Consider the following 16,923-nt stretch of genomic DNA (forward strand, 5'->3'; position numbering starts at 1 on the left):
TCTGAACCTTTCAGTTTATTCCTTTTATGTCATTAAAGCATTTGATTTAGTATTTCCCAAAAGATCATGATGACATAAGTCATTTGGCACAGATTTTACAAGGTGATGGGGGTAAATCCTGGCCAGGTTCATCAGTCTTTCTTTACAGACTACTAACCAAACATATTTGTAGTTGCAGAACTAATCATATCAGTATCCCCCTGATACTCAGTCAGTCCAGTCAGGACAATGTGGAAAAAATCCAATATTGTAGATCCTGAAGCCCCAGGTCTTCATCCTATTCTAAGTTAAACAGGATCTCAAGCACAGTTAGTGCATTCCCAGACATTCAAGTACATTCATAATTGTGTGTTTATCCTATTAGGTAGTCTTCTTTCTAGGATAAAGGTGTTGCAGACACTTATTCAGACAACATTTCAACATTCATACCTTTATTTAAGATCAGCTTTCACAGCAGAACAAATTAACTGCTGGTTTTAAGGCTACACCCCAGTAACACATTTGATGATCACATTTCACTATTGTCTGTTGTATTACCATTAATGCAGACAGTATATATTTTTTTCTAATGCACAACCATCTCTGTCTGTTTTTTGAAACCAGGTACTCAAACACAGTTAAGCAGCATATGATGTTTCCTCCTTCACAAACAAAATACCAACTGGCTGAAATGATCCATTTGTAGCATTTATGCACCCTTAACACCATACAAAAGCTGGTGCATGAATGTAGATATATACACGCCTATACATACTTCAAAGCAATTTTATTTAAAATAATCTAGTTACATAATAATCCCATCACTAGTAAAATGAAAAATACATCTGTATTAAATATGTTGGCATATACTGTTTACGTTTTAGACATCCCCAAATGGTGATGTTTACAGTATAAATGTTACATTGCATCATTTGATGGACTGAAGCCAGGTTTACTGTAATTAGGAACAATATCATAAGTTTAATTTCAGATAAATAAATATATAAATGTGCTGGGTTTTAAAGCAAGGTGCATTCATCCACAATACAAAGTTACCTTCCATATCAAAAAGCATGCATGTTATTGTCAGGTGCACGCTGCTGACAGATAGATAAAAATGTGTGTGATTTGTTATTCAGGTAGTGGATGGTCAATTTCATCCCTTTATCTTGCATAGATGTAAACAAATATTGCTGTATAGAAATATACAGTGACTCCCATATTTCCCTTCGATTCATTTACAATAACAACATCTTCGACTCCTTTATTTTAAGAATACTACTGCAGGGCAGTTACTACATATTAGGTGCTTAATTGTGTGCATTGTTCCTTGTGCCCACAGTTTGGGCAATATTAACCCATGATGGAGGAACAAAGCTTGATAAAAAGATAGATGAAAGAAAAAATAAACTTCTTTCAGCTGTTCCATATTCACCAAGGGTCACCACAGCAGGTAGCTCCACATGTTTGATTTGGCAGATTTTTACACCGGATGTCTTTCCTTTTTTTTTTTATTCATGTTTTGGATGGACAGAAACATTAACAGATATACAACAAGGAATAATCATATTGTTAGTTCTCTGTCCGTTTCTTAACAACAACCGACAAATAAGGGCTAACAATAACTAAAGAAATCCAAAAGGAAGACCAACAAACAAACAAACAAAAAAACACCAGCAAAAACAAAAGCAAAAGGGGCAAAACACCCAGGTGCCTAAAAACCCCAGACCTGCTCAAAAATATCTTCTCTCCCTTTAATTCTTTACACAACCCGTTCATATAATGCCATCTTAGACATTTGTTCAGTCCATTCCCTGAGAGAACAGGGGCTGGATGACTTCCAGTGCCTCAGTATTATCCTGCATCCTGTTATGAAAGCCAGACGCATCCATAGTCTCTGTCTTCTGGAGAGGATACTGTTGTCAGGTAACAGACCCAGGACACACACAGCTGGAGACTTCGAACGATTAAGTTTAAAAATATCATTCACCAAGTTAATGATCCCGTCCCACAAATAATCATTTTTCCGGCATGTGTACAACATATGAACTAGGGTCCCGGCTTCCTCATGACATTTCCAACAGGTGTCATTATCCACAAGCTTCAGCCTGACTAATTTACTGGGAGTCCAGTAATTTCTGTGAAGCAACTTGTACTGGATAAGTTGAGACTGTGTTTCAGGTGAGCAAACATACCATGATGAAACCAGCTTCTTCCAACTGTCCTCTAAAATCTGAATTCCCAGATCCTTCTCCCAGCACTGCCTCAGCCCCCCCAAATTGGGAGAGTGCGCCTCTCTGAAGATCCTGTAGAATTTGGATGCCCTGATTCTATTAATGCCAGTAGCTGCAAACATCTCCTGAATACTAGATGGAGGGTCTGGGTTATTATTCAAAATGGTTTTAATACAGTATCTAAGTTGAAAAAACCTCCAAATTTCCCTTGGATCCAGATTAAATTCTCGTCTGATTTCTGCAAACGATTTCATGCCAGTCTGCCCAAATAAATCCCCCACCCGATTGATACCTGCCCTAGCCCAAGCCTCCCACCTGACCGGTTTCTTACCAATTAATATTTTCTTATTATACCAGATAGAGGCTCTAGAGGTAAGATAGGGGCTAATGTTGGTAAATTGGTGAGCTCTAAACCAGGTCTCTTGTATGAAAGCCAATACTGGATTTTTAGATGGTACTGGTCTTCACCTCTGAGTGAGGAAGGCCTCTAAAGATGAGGGAGCCACAAGACTTTCCTCAAACGCAACCCATGATGGCGTCTCCGTAAGGGAATTATGTATCTTAACTAACTGAGAGAGGGAGAAAGCATAGTGATACCAGACCATCTTGGGCATTGCCAACCCGTCACTATCTTTAGCAGCATATAGTTTGGACCCATTAAAAGATGGCTTTTGGCCTGCCCACACAAAACCCTACACACATGTATTATAAAGCTTTAGCAAATTATATGGGACTGCTATAGGTAACTTGAAGAAAGTACTGAAGTTTAGGAGCAATAATCATCTTCACCAAATTAATTCCGCCCAAAAGGGACAGATTTATTTTAACCCAATTCTGCAACAGCGGACGAATGTTTTGAATCACTGGGGAGATATGTACTTGCATTATGTTATCTAGACCAGGGGTTAAACCCTCGGGCATCCACTTGAGCTGCCATGAGCTCCTAATGACTGGAGGACACAATTTAGAAATGGGCATAACTTCCGATTTAGACCAATTTATGGTGTAGCCAGAGATTACAGAAAAGGAATCAGTAATTGAGGAAATTGCAGGAACGGCCTGTTCTGGGTTACTTGAAATCAATAAAATGTCATCTGCATACAAAAAAGTTTTATGTTCTTCTTGACCCATATCCACCCCTCTGATTTTCTTACATTCACGTAGTGCAATAGCCAAAGGCTCCAAAAACAGGGCGAAAATGAGAGGTGATAAGGGTGAACCTTGTCTAGTGCCCCGACTTAACAAAAAGGAGGGTGACATTATCCCATTGGTAGTAACTGTAGCCATTGGATCTGTGTATACCACCTGAATCCACTGCCTGAAAATGGGACCAAAACCAAATCTCTTCAGCGTATAAAACAGAAAGGGATACTCAACTTTATCGAAGGCCTTCGCTGCATCTAAGGAGAAGGCGACGACAGGATCTAAATTATTCCTGCTCTTCCAGAATATATGCAATAACCTACGTAAGTTATCTGCAAAGCTTCTGTTTTTCACAAAACCGACCTGATCCCTATGCACCAAACAAGGAAGGACCTTCTCAAGCCTAAAGGCTAGTATCTTGGAAATAATCTTTTCGTCCACATTAATTAATGAAATTGGGTGGTAATTCCCACAATGCTGTAGGTCTTTCCCTTTTTTATGTAATAACGTGATCACTGCCGATCGCATACAAGTGGTAATCTCCCCCTTTGAAACGCATCTTGATATACCGACAGTAGTCTTGGAGCTAATTCGCCCACAAACACCTCATAAAAATCTGATGGAAATCCATCGTTGCCTGGAGATTTGCCCAATCTAAGACTACCAATTGCCTGCTTAACTTCAATTAGTATGATCTTACCTTCAAATACAGTTCTTTGGTCTTCGGACAGGCTGGGAATAGAAGAAAAGAAATCTGACAGCCTCTGTTCCTCCACCAATCCATTGGAGGTGTAAAGCTCCTGATAGAATTTAGTAAAAGCATCATTATTTCTTTTTTACTGGTGGTCAACTTATTATTATTACTAGGAACAAAAATAGATGTTATAAGGTTGCTAGATTTTACCTGCTTAACACTGTGTGAACATTTTACCTGTTCTCTCCCCTTGTTAAAAATACTTTTGATTTAGGCCAAACATTGCATATTCTGCTTTTTTCTGCATTATACTATTCATCTCAAATGTAAATTTAATTAATTTGTTCCACACTTCCCTCTCTGGGTGCAGCATGTGCTGTTTTTCGAGCTCCTTGATATCCTGTTCCAGCTTCATCAGCTTGTCCCTCTCAGCTTTTTTAATCAAGGAGCCATACTGGATAAGACGCTCCCTCAGGTAGGCCTTGAAAGCATCCCAGGTCATTCCAACATCGTCAATAGAGCCCTCATTGTGCAACCAAAACTCCTTCATCATTTCCCTTATACATTCACAGTGACCCTTATTCTTCAATAATGAGTTATTCAGACGCCACCTAGGTGACGGTTTGATATTATCATTACCAGAAAGAACAAGGTCGATGGGAGCATGATCCGTTACAGCAATATTACCAATAGAGGACCCAATAGCTTGACTCACCAGAGAGCGAGACACCAAGAAGTAATCTATCCTAGAGTAGGTTGAGTGAGGATGCAAAAAGAAAGTATAGTCTCTTTCTTGAGGATGAAGAAGTCTCCATATATCTACCAGGCTCAGTTCCTCTGACATCACGTCCACCGCAGCATTTACAGGGTCCTTACTTAGTCCAGGACGGGAGGATTTATCCAAAAATACATCCCTGACCCGGTTAAAATCTCCCCCAATTACAATATTTGTATTACCAATAGTCCGCACAGTGTTATAGACTTCGTGAAAAAATTTATGGTATAAACCAGACTTTCACAGTCTGCATCTTTATAGGTTTTTTTTCTGCTTTTGTTCACTCCTAGTGTGATTAAAAAAACAATAACCGCAAACACAGAGCCCACTATTAGCTGCTTTCCCCCCTAAACAGTCAGTTGACTGAGAGAAATGCAATCCATTATTGTGAACGCTGAAGGAGATGTGCTCCATAGTCAAACTTATATTTCCTTAACTTACATCCTATGTTCTGTTTAATCCCTTTGAGGGAAAATTGGTTAAACCATTGCTCAACTTATGTCTGAATGACGGCAGATAATTCTAATGAAAAGGAAAATGACCCCGTAAGCACTTTGCAGCTGAGTTGAAGGCTCGTGGAAATAAGGTCAGGAGGTGTCCGGCGTGAGTATGCGTGCGGCCAGACATCCCATTTGGGACATCTGACAGACTCATCAGTGTAACTCAGGGTGTGAGCAGCAACTCCTGTATACTAAACAGAAGAAAAGTATTGGGTAGTGCTTCTTTTTTTTAAAACCGAGATTCCAGGGCTCATGCTTATATGGTTTTCTTTTATCCAAAAACAGGTTAGTTTAGCAATCGTGTAACTGTGTCCTTGACCTTTTTACCAGTTTGAGGAGTTCCCTGGTCCAGATATTTGGGATGGTTCAAATGCCGAGTCTCCAAATGCAAACAAAAGGATATTTTCCACTTTATATCTTGAATGTGTATAAATGAGATCGGATGATGTCCAATAAAAGTAATAAACAATAAATGTAAATCAGTTTTTTTAACTTTGCAGATTCATTTACCCACTCCGGTGAAAGCGATAAAAAAAACGATCATGACTTTAAAGAGATTATGAACAAAATGCAATACATTTTGTTTTTTACTACAGTAACAACTTTTCCAACTCTGATTCTCTGCAGGACCAACACGGACATCAGTTCAGACTGAAATCCAGTTCAGACGGCACACGCAACATGTTCAAGCTTGCACGGAGGCCTTTCATTAAATATAAGAAGATGGTTAAGGCGAGAGATTGCTATTCTGTCTTTTACATCGGTACAAAGGGAGGACTAAATGACATAAAAAAGAGAAAAGTTTTTTAAAAAATGAAGCTTTAAAACAGTTCAAGTATCTTTGTGTTTACGGGGAGAAGGGAATAACTGCGGCCGAGGCTCTGAAAAGAGACAGACGCTTCACCGATGACCTGGGCTACTTTGAGCTGGTTAACGAACGTAAGACTGAGTGCACAGACATAATAGATTGTCAGGACAATAAGAAATTCCAGATATGTTTTCCACAGGGAGCAGATACGGAAATAAAAGATGTAGCCATCCCAGGGCAGTAGAAACCTCCACACGCATCAAATAATGCAAAGCGCAGCAGTGGAATGACATCAGTCTTAGATGTAGCACGGCAGAACGGATTGAGTCTAAAAATGGCAATCAAAGAAACGGGCAGCAGCATTGACCGTAAGGAGGTTTACGATCTACTTTGTCAGCAGTATCCGCGTCTGAAACGATGGATGGAGAGTAGATTCCCTAAAAATTATTTTCTGGAAGCACTGAAATACAGGAAGGAGACCTTTGGAAAGAGCCGACAGTCTTTTACCGAAATTCGCAGTGTTATGTTGCTGCTTGAACTGAGCGAGTCAGTTTGTCTCATAACTGGTTCCTTCATAAAGCAAGGCACAGGCTTTGTGCTATTTGACAACTTTATCTTGACCTACGCCCACTTATTCGACTACTGGGTTAAATCAAACACACCTAACTGGCATGAATTTGTAAACGTTACCATGGTCTTTAACTTTGAAGACCAAGAATCAGATTATGTCATACTTAAGCTGGAAACAGAGAAAGTGCCGCCAGGGCTCCTTAAGAGATTTGGGCCTGTACCTTCAGACAGCGGGGCCTGTGTCATTGGAGGAGGAGTGAAGAAAATGAGTCCTACGTGCGTCATCGAGAAAGAGAAGCGATCTCAGCACTGACTCAACAGAAATCTGCTGCGTCACCCCCCTGAACTCTCCATGCCCCAGGAACCCTCCCTCTTTGATATTTGCTGGAGCCACAGCTGTAAAAGCTGCTGGTCATGGTATCGGTTTGGATATCTGGTGAGAGCGAAACATGAAGATGAATCATCAGAGCCGAACAGGTGATGGAGAAACAGGTTTACCTTTTAGGTGAGATGAATGAGTTGAAGGAAAGTTATGAGCTGTTTCTGAGAGACAAATGACACCAGGATCCTTTTCTAAGTAGCTGACAGCTGGTAACTGTGCAGGGGCAGCTCTAGCAAAGTTTTGCCAGGAGGCCAGGTAGGGCATTAACAGGGAAAGGGGGGCAAAAGAAATACTTTTCTTTCTTATTCTCATTTAAAATGTCTAGCTTTTATTAAATAATTATCTGAATCTTACAACCAAACTTTTTATCTGATGTACAACGTATAGAAATCATACATATACCAACAAGACTGTGTACATCACTGTCAAAACAGCGTTTGTTTTCATTCAAAGGCTTTATGGCTTTTCCTATAATACCTGGTGGGCCGGTCTCTAGTCAAAATGCCCGTGCCGATTTTTTGTCCCACTCCAGCCCTGGGCACGACACGCAGTGAATTAATCTGAGAGGGTGCAATAAAAAAATAAATGGCCGGGCCAGCGGTGCACATCGCAAATTAGCTCACATAGACACATTTGTTGTACCGCTTCTTAATGACAGTATCTTAGCTAACACCCCCAACTACCAGATTCAGCTTGTAATTGGCTAAAAATCACTTAGCCTACTGGTGAGAGGGACGTTGTTAGCTGTCAGTTTTTTCAAGTGATATTGAAATTTCCACATTCCAACACTTCAAATGCTTCAGGAGCTCTCCGCTCAGCGCAGCAACTGTTAATATAGAGCATTACTAAATTTATTGCTAATGCAATTATATGGCACATTGACTTCTGAGGAAATTTTAGATGGCACTTGTCATCACAAAGGTTGCCTACCCCTGCTCTACATGTATGTTCATGTAAAAGGAATGTCCCATATATAGGGCTGAGTATCGTCTGTCACTCGCAAGACTTTATCAAACGTGTAAGCATCACAGCAGACGCCTTTGTGTCAAAGTAGCTGAAGATAAAACACAGAAAAACATGAAGGTGATTTTCCTGGCCTGGGATTTTATAAAAAGTATATCAAAAACGAAAGAAAACCATTAATCAACATATGAACATTACCTATGAAGTTACAGCGGTTTTAGTAGAGACACGGCTAAGCATTTTGCATTTTGCATAATTTTTAAAAGTTTCAATTTGTTCAGTAGCCCATTGAACAGCAGAAATTATGTTTTCTTTTCGGAAGTAAGTAAAAGGAAAAAACAGTGTCCGACAGTGCTGTAAACAACGGTAGACTTGTGCGTAACAAGCAAGCGAATAAAACAGATTTTCAGACGGGAAACTGTTCTTGAAGTACAGAGAGAGCAAGAGGGAGAGAGCTGTGCATGACGTGTGATTTTATCGTGTTGGAAGCAAAACAGTAAAAGTCAGAGGGAGTCCATGACAGTGTTTATGTAAAGCGTAGTTTGGATCTTCTTTTGCTGCTGGTTTGGTCAATATTGTTTGGAGAGAGATAAAATTATCAGCTTTAGAATCAGCGCAAAAATTGTGTAAACACAAAGCGCGGATCCGCCAAAACATCAGAATCAGCGAGCTGTCAGCTTTCAGCCCCGACCGTGTCTGTGCCATCGGGTGAGAAAGCCACATCTCACTGATTCTGAGCCGTCAGCGGGTCCGCGCTTTGTGTTTACATTTATGTGCAGAATCCGTGTTCCTGCTCTCATTCACTGTTTTAGCTGTTTGGTGGTTGTTGAAATTTTGTGAGGTTTCACCTAAGATTGTGGCATTTCGGGCAAAATAAATTTATATTAAAAAATTGATTCAGGATTTTAATGAATAGATATCACGTTATCGAAGCCAGAATGGATTTTAAGCAATAAATCGATTATCAAAACCCACCCCTACCCATATATATATATATATATATATATATATATATATATATATATATATATATATATATATATATATATATATATATATATATATATCATATTTAAATATTGTAGAATTGGCATATACTAGTGTAAAAGTCAGTAAATTTAGTTATTGTATCCAAATTGTGCTGTTTAGCACAGCTGCTCATCTTATTTAGTCTCTAGATTTCCACAGCAGTAACTCTGAAGCTCATTCACTCACTTACTCAATATTAACTTCATGCAAATTAATGTATTGCACAATAATTGCAGGTTACTAAAGACCAGAAGTATGCTATGTGATTTCGTAGCTGTGATTATTAACTGAGAAATTGAAAGTCACATTAACAAATACCAAATTCCACACTGCCCATCAGTTTGACTCCATCTCTCATAAGCACACACACAAATGCAAACATTTATAACCACACATCCATGGACACATGTACACACACACACGCCTGAGCACAAACGTGCATGGAGCTTCTTGTGATGTGTTCAGGCGTCACACACACTTACACACGTGCTTGCAGCTGCAGAGGACTTAAGAAGGCAGACAGTGCATTCCTCCTTCAGTGACTGGACACAGCTGAACTGCATGGAGTAACAGTGGTGAGTACTTTTAAGTAATTTGCATTTTCCTATCAAAATATTCTTAGTAATTTGCTGCAAATGGGGGGAAATACATTTATAGATTAGATGTAAATACCCCAGATCCAGATTTGCAAGTATAATAGATAATTGGCAATACTACACTTAGTTAAATGAAAAGATATGTTTCTATTTTTTTTAAGTCAACATTCAATCTTTTGGAAAAATGAGTCCTAAATAGTGATGTGTGATACCACTGATTTCCTTTCCGATCCGATACCAAGTAATATCCAGGGTGGTATCGATGATACTGATCCGATACCGATACTTTGTACAAAAACTTATTTTATTAATTGTATCTCAAATTATAGCGTCATAATGATTACAGGACATCAGATTACTTGTTCTTATCACTTAATAATGCAGGATTCGTCATATAGAAATGAAAAATACAATACAATACAAAATTGAAAAACCATATTGCAGAATTCATAGCATGGCTCAGCCAATTCCAGTTTCCAACAATGGCGGCAGCACCTTAGTTTTAATATCACTCTTATTTCTCTTTCTGGGTCGCAAAAAAACTTTTAACATATTTTCAGGTGAGACTGTAGCTGTGTAAACTTCAAATATCTGAGCCGACCGACACATCGTCTTCAAACCCCCGCGGTCTTTCACTACTCGGGTTAAACATGATATATAAGTCACTTTGATAACTTAAAAATGCTATTGTTTGGCTTTTTCAGTGTTTTATTTGTTCGTGAGTAAATCGGTTTGGCTGAGATTAAAGTTATTAGATTAGATTAGATTAGATTAGATTAGATTAGATTAGATTAGATTAAATTAAACTTTATTAATCCCTCGGGAGGGTTCCTCCGGGGTTTTCACACAGCTGAATAAACGTTAAACAGAAAACTGATTAAACAGAAGAGTTTACGTCAGCGCCCGGTTATATTTTGGATAGCAAGGAGCAGACGGCAGTTTCACTCCACTGAGGGAGCTCACGACGTACTACCCGGTTTTCTTTAGACCGCGAAGGCCGGGTCCTCAGGTGGAAGCAGCCTCTGAATTTGGACACCCCCGCTGTTTCGGGACCGGCCGATAATAACGGTGACATTTAACGTATTTTACCCAATAAATAAACCCTGTAAAATGTATTTATCACCCCCCCCCCCCAACAGCCCTTTTGAATGCCTCCCTAATTCTGAGGTCTCAAGGTTGGCAAGTATGGCCACAACACCTCACTTTTTTGCCACATGTATCGCAAACCACGTCTCAGCTGTTTGTGGAGGTAAAATACATTCACACATGACTCCAGTTACGATCGGCCATTGTTGTGAGTGCGCACGCCAAGGGGCAGCAAGACATTTATACAGCCGTATTTCGCACATGACTATGAAAGGCGGAAGTAGTTCCTTTGAATATAGACAATCCGAATGTTAGTTTCTTTCCACTGTGTTCCTGTTAATGATAAACTACAAATTTACCCTAAATTACTAAAATATCGATGTATTAAAGGCAAACAATATTGTTTGCCTTTAATACTAATAAAGATTGCTTGTGGTTAAAATCAAGCGTTGATGAGATTTGTTCAACAGTATTTATTTTATTTGATTGTTTGTTAAGGATTAATGCATGCCCTAACCTTTATTATAAGGAGTGCTTTGCATACCCATTGCTGTAGATTAAATTACACTAGTATAAGAACATAGTGTTGCCCTTATGTAGTTCTGCAAAATAACAAAGGTCATTTTCAAACCAAGAAAGCTTTTCATTGTGACATGGAACCAACATGGTGCAAAGGTCATTTTTCATCTACCTGCAGTTAACGATCATGCTGTTTTCTCAGTAGTTGTGTGTCTGTGTGTGCATATATATATATAAGATACGATAACATAAGAAACACAAGACTTTATTGATCTCACGGTGGGAAAAATTGCTCGTTACCGCAGCTCAGGTATAGATAGCAAAAGAATACTAGAATATAAAGTCAAGAAATACAAAACAAATAAGATAATAAAATATACACAACGGTAGCGGAGGTTCTATGTATACGCATGCCTAGAGCGTGTTATGGATAGAGGGTTGTGGAAATTTGCAAGTAATAAATTTCAACTAAGATAAGATAAAACTTTATTAATCTCTCGGGTGGGTTCCTCTGGGAAATTGGGTTTCCAATAGCACAGCACCGACAGGAGTTACAGAACGTGAGCAGAATATTATATATATGTACACATATATAAATACAGAGACATATATAAATAAAATATACGAAAGGGATAAATAGAATAAATAGAAATAAGAAAACAAGGGAATTGCACATTTCAAGTATTGAAGTCTATTGCACCGCTGACTATTAACAAAAAGTATTGCACAAAAAGTATTGCACAAAAAGTATTGCACCAAAAGTATTGCACTAAAAGTATTGCACAGTGAAGTGAAGAGGCACTACAGCTCAGTTGGTTTGTGTGACTCCATGTGATGAAGTTCCTCACCAGACTTCTGTACTCCTCTTCCTGATTATCCCAGATACACCCCATGATGGCTGTGTCATCTGCAAACTTCTGAATATGACATAATTCAGAGTTGTAGCAGAAGTCAGAGGTGTACAGGGTGAAGAGAAAAGGGGAAAGCACAGTTCCCTGTGGTGCTCCTGTGCTGCTGACCACAGTGTCAGACGTGATGTCCTTCAGCCTGACGTACTGTGGTCTGTCAGTGAGGTAGTCAGAGGTCCAAGCGACCAGGCAGGGGTCCACCTGCATCCTGTTCAGTTTTTCCTGGAGCAGACAGGGCTGGATGGTATTAAAGGCACTGGAAAAGTCAAGAAACAGGATCCTGACCATGCCTTTTCCCTTGTCCAGGTGTGAGTGGGCTCTATGTAGGAGGTACAGCCGCTCTAGAGTCTTCATAAGATGTGACGTCAGTGCCACCGGTCGGAAGTCATTCAGCTCATTGGGCCGGTTCCTTTTGGGGACCGGGACGATGCAGGATGTCTTCCATAGGGCGGTAACTCTCCCCAGTCGCAGACTGAGGTTGAAGACTCGTTGTAGCGGCTCCCCAAGTTCAGCAGCACACGCCTTTAGCATCCTAGGACACACCTTGTCTGGGCCTGCTGCCATTCTGGGGCGAAGCTTCCTCAGTTGTCTTCTGATCTGATCCACTGTGACACTGGGAGATGATTGGAAGGAGGGGGGGGGGGGGGGGGGGGGGGGGGGAGATGTCCTGCTGTTGAGAGAGGGGTTGGAGGAGGAGGGTGTCATAGTGTCAGGATGGGGGGGAAGCGAGGGAAGTAGGAGAGTGGGGAGAGGGCTCTGTAGTAAAGGTGAGGCTGGGGGGGTTGTGGGCTGGTCAAACCTGTTGAAGAAGTTGTTGAGTTCGTTTGCCTTCTCCACAGTCCCCCCCACTGTGCTGTTCTTGGTGTTGTGGCCCGTGATGGTTTTCACACCATTCCAGACCTCGATCATATTGTTCCTCTCCAACTTCTGCTCCGCCTTCCTGCTGTAGGTGTCCTTTGCTTCCCTCAGGCAGCGTTTCACCTCCCGCTGTGCTGCTTTCATCTCCTCCTTCACTTTGCTCCTGAAAGCCTTCTTCTTCATGTTGAGGACAGCTTTGACTTCCTGTGTTACCCACGGTTTGTTATTAGGATAACACCGTACAGTCTTAGCAGGGGCGACCGTGTCCACACAAAAGTTAAGGTAGTCTGTCAGACAGTGTGTCGCCCCCTCTATGTCCTCACCATGTGGGCTCAGAAGCACATCCCAGTCTGTGGTGTCATAGCAGTCTCTCAGAGCATCCTCCTTTTCTGGGGTCCATCTCCTGATGGAGCGTGTTGTGATAGGCTGCCTTTGGATGAGGGGTGTGTATTGTGGCTGTAGTAAACCAGGTTGTGGTCTGACTTCCCTAGTGGGGGGAGGGGGGTGGCTCTGTATGCATCTCTCACATTGGCATACAGTAGGTCAATTGTCCTGTTGCTCCTTGTGGGACAATTTACAAACTGGTGAAAAGCAGCCAGAGTAGAATCCAGTGTGGCATGATTGAAGTCTCCAGATATAATAATGAAAGCCTCAGGGTGTTGTGTCTGCAGTCTTGCTGTAACTGTGTGTATTTCCTCACAGGCAGCTGCTGCGTTGGCCCTTGGAAGAATGTAAACACACACACAGATCACATGACTGAACTCTCGAGGTAGATAATATGGCCGCAAGCTAACGGCTTGCAGCTCCAGGTCTGGACAGCATACCGATAATTTAACAGAGACGTGTCCAGGGTCAGTATCTGTTGTTAACGTAGACAATGAGTCCCCCACCTCTGCTTTTTCTGCTGGCTATACTATTCTACTACTACACTTACTATGTAAGTAATAAATATCTATAAGTATAGACATGTACATGTACACACACATGTACAAACACACATACACCATACTCACTAAATATACATATATATATACACGTATGCGTACACATATACATGCACACGTCCATACATATATATGGTGCATTATGCATGAAGTGGTAACTGTGGATGTCCACAATGTCCAAGTGACTCATGACAGCATGTTTGAGGAGTTATAGAGTCTAACTGCTGTCGGGATGAATGATCTGCGAAAGTGCTCCTTCCTGCAGCTAGGGTGTTTCAGTCTCTGACAACCCCCAACTGAACACCACGAAAACTAAAGAACTTATCTTGGACTTCAGGAAGGGCAGAGCAGACCTGGCCCCACTTTACATTCACGGGAACTGTGTGGAGAGGGTACACTCCATGAGGTTTCTGGGCGTGCAGATCTCTGATGACCTCTCCTGGACTGCAAATACCACGGCGGTGGTTAAAAAGGCCCAGCAGCGTCTCCACTTTCTGAGAGTGCTCAGGAGGAACAACCTGGAGGAGAGGCTGCTGGTGACATTTTACAGAGCCACCATAGAGAGCATCCTAATGTACGGCATAACAACATGGTATGCAGGGTGCTCAGCTGCAGATAGGAAAGTACTGCAGAGGGTCATCAACACAGCCCAGAAGATCACTGGCTGCTCTCTGCCCAGCCTGGAGGTCACTGCAAACTCTCGGTACCTCAGCAGAGCTGGCAATATCATCAAGGACTACTCTCACCCCAGCAACCAACTGTTTGAACTATTACCGTCAGGCCGACGGTACAGGTCACATAAAACCAGGACAAACAAATTCAGGGATAGCTTCTTTCCCAGAGCTATCACCGTAGTAAATAAGCACAAAAACAATTGAACCTATTCCATACCGTCACTGTCATTATATTATGCTGCTATTCATACTGTCATTATATTAATGCTGCTATCCTGTATATATTGTACATAGTATTGTTTGAGTACTTACGATTGTTTTTTTGTACTTTTTATATTTTACATTTATATTTATTATTGAAACTTGCACCAAGGGAGTGGCACTCCAATTTCGTTGTACTCTGTACAATGACAATAAAGGCTATTCTATTCTATTCTATTCTATTCTATTCTATTCTATCCTATTCTAAAGGAGCTGCTCAGTGCACTCACAGACTCATACAGAGGGTGATGTGGGATGCTCATGATGGATGTCTGATTGACTAACATCCTCCTCTCGCCCACTACCACCACGGATTCCAGAGCACATCCCAGCACAGAGGCTAGACCTCTGCACCAGTTTGTCAATCCTGCTCCTGTCCCTGTCTGTGCATCTGCTCCCCCAGCAGGCCACTGCATAGAAAACGGCACAGTCATAGAATGTCCTGGCGCCCCCATGCTGCAGATTACCACCTCGGACACATAGCCATGGAAAGTCACATGCAGTGATCTGTTTGCCCACTCCAGCTCCCTCCAGCTTCCCTCTCAGTAGTGCAGACTGGATGGTGTCGAGAAGACAAAAACATGATCCTCAAAGTGCTCCATGCCTGCTCTAGGTGAGAGAGGGAACGGTGGTGGTGCAGGATGAGCCTTTCCATGGTCTTCATCAGGTGAGAAGTCAAAGCCACAGACTTGAAGTGGTTGGGCTCCCTGGGGTGTGCGATCTTTGGCACCAGAACCACACAAGAAGTCTTCCACAGTTCAGGAAACCTTTCCAGACTCATGTTCAGGCTAAAGATGTGTACGGGGTGGCTGTAGCTCAGGTGGCAGAGCAGGTCAGCCACTAATCAGAGGGTCGGTGGTTCGATCCCAGGCTGCCTCCTGGCTGCATGCCAAATATCCTTGGGCAAGATAATAACCCCATGTTTGCCTACTGGTGGTGGTCAGAGGGCCCGTGGCGCCAGTGTCCTCTGTCAGTGCGCCCCAGGGCAGCTGTGGCTACAATGTAGCTTGCCATCGTGAATGTGTGTGTGAATGGGTGGATGACTGGATATGTAAAGCGCTTTGGGGTCCTTAGGGACTAGAAAAGCGCTATACAAATGCAGGCCATATGGAGGAGGGCTGAGGGAACCTCAGGGGTGGGGGAGGTGGTAAGTGGTCCAGAGTCAAATCTGTTGAAAAACAGATTCAAGTCGTTGCTCACCACTGCTCAATAGACACTGTGGCTCCTCTATTGTCCTAGAAGTGTCCAGAGATTTCTTTCAGCAGGGCCTTCAGGTCTTCTTGTACCTTCTTGGTAGAAACTAGTGGTGCAACGGATCAAAAGTCTCATGGATCGGATCACGTTTTTTTCGTCACAGATCGGATCAATTTTCGGATCAGCAGAAAAAAAAGAAGACAAAAATTTAACTCGCTATTTACTTATTTAAACAACGCGGTGACTTACAGGTTCTCTGGATGTGGTGATGAAAATTCCCAAAGGGAGTAGAAGACATGGAATTACTCTACAGGTTGTAGTTCAAATAAAAGATGACCAAGAGAGTCGGGGGGGAAAAGCTTAAAACACAAAGAAAAATAAAAATAAAAGAAAAACGAGCTGGGAGCTGAGGTAACAAGCTGCCTGTGGCCCCATCTTGGAAAAAAAAAAAAGCTCACCTTCAGACGCTTTCTGTGCTGCTGAAGTAAAGTCAGGTTTTGCGTGCTTAGCAGGAGTTGCCGCGGTGTTATCCATGGATGATGAACAAGGATCACTCAGAAGTGTTCGTCTATGCTCTCGTGTCAGGCGCTTCAGCTGATAGTTTTTTCTCCCCAGGACATAGCTTACATATTATTGTAATATTCTTGTCTGCTTGTTTCAGAAAAGTGAAGAGACGGGAATATGTCCATTTCAAAAAACAGCCACACACTTCAGCCGAGTCCGACATCTTCCGCTTTAGAATACGACTATGCAGCAAACTGGCGTGAAATGACGTGCACCTGCACTACAGCGATGTTAAATCAGCA

The 16,923-nt window shown here is 41.7% G+C and overlaps 1 pseudogene; it reads left to right on the plus strand.

Moving 5' to 3' along the window:
• The first annotated feature begins 6,048 nt into the window (after positions 1-6,048).
• Positions 6,049-7,016, plus strand: LOC146653140 (serine protease FAM111A-like; annotated as a pseudogene).
• The last annotated feature ends 9,907 nt before the right edge of the window (positions 7,017-16,923 follow it).

This window comes from Rhamphochromis longiceps, linkage group LG15 (assembly GCF_057381845.1).
Source record: "Rhamphochromis longiceps isolate RC_006_pf linkage group LG15, R_longiceps_female_GT1.1, whole genome shotgun sequence".
In the NCBI taxonomy this organism is placed as follows: domain Eukaryota; kingdom Metazoa; phylum Chordata; class Actinopteri; order Cichliformes; family Cichlidae; genus Rhamphochromis; species Rhamphochromis longiceps.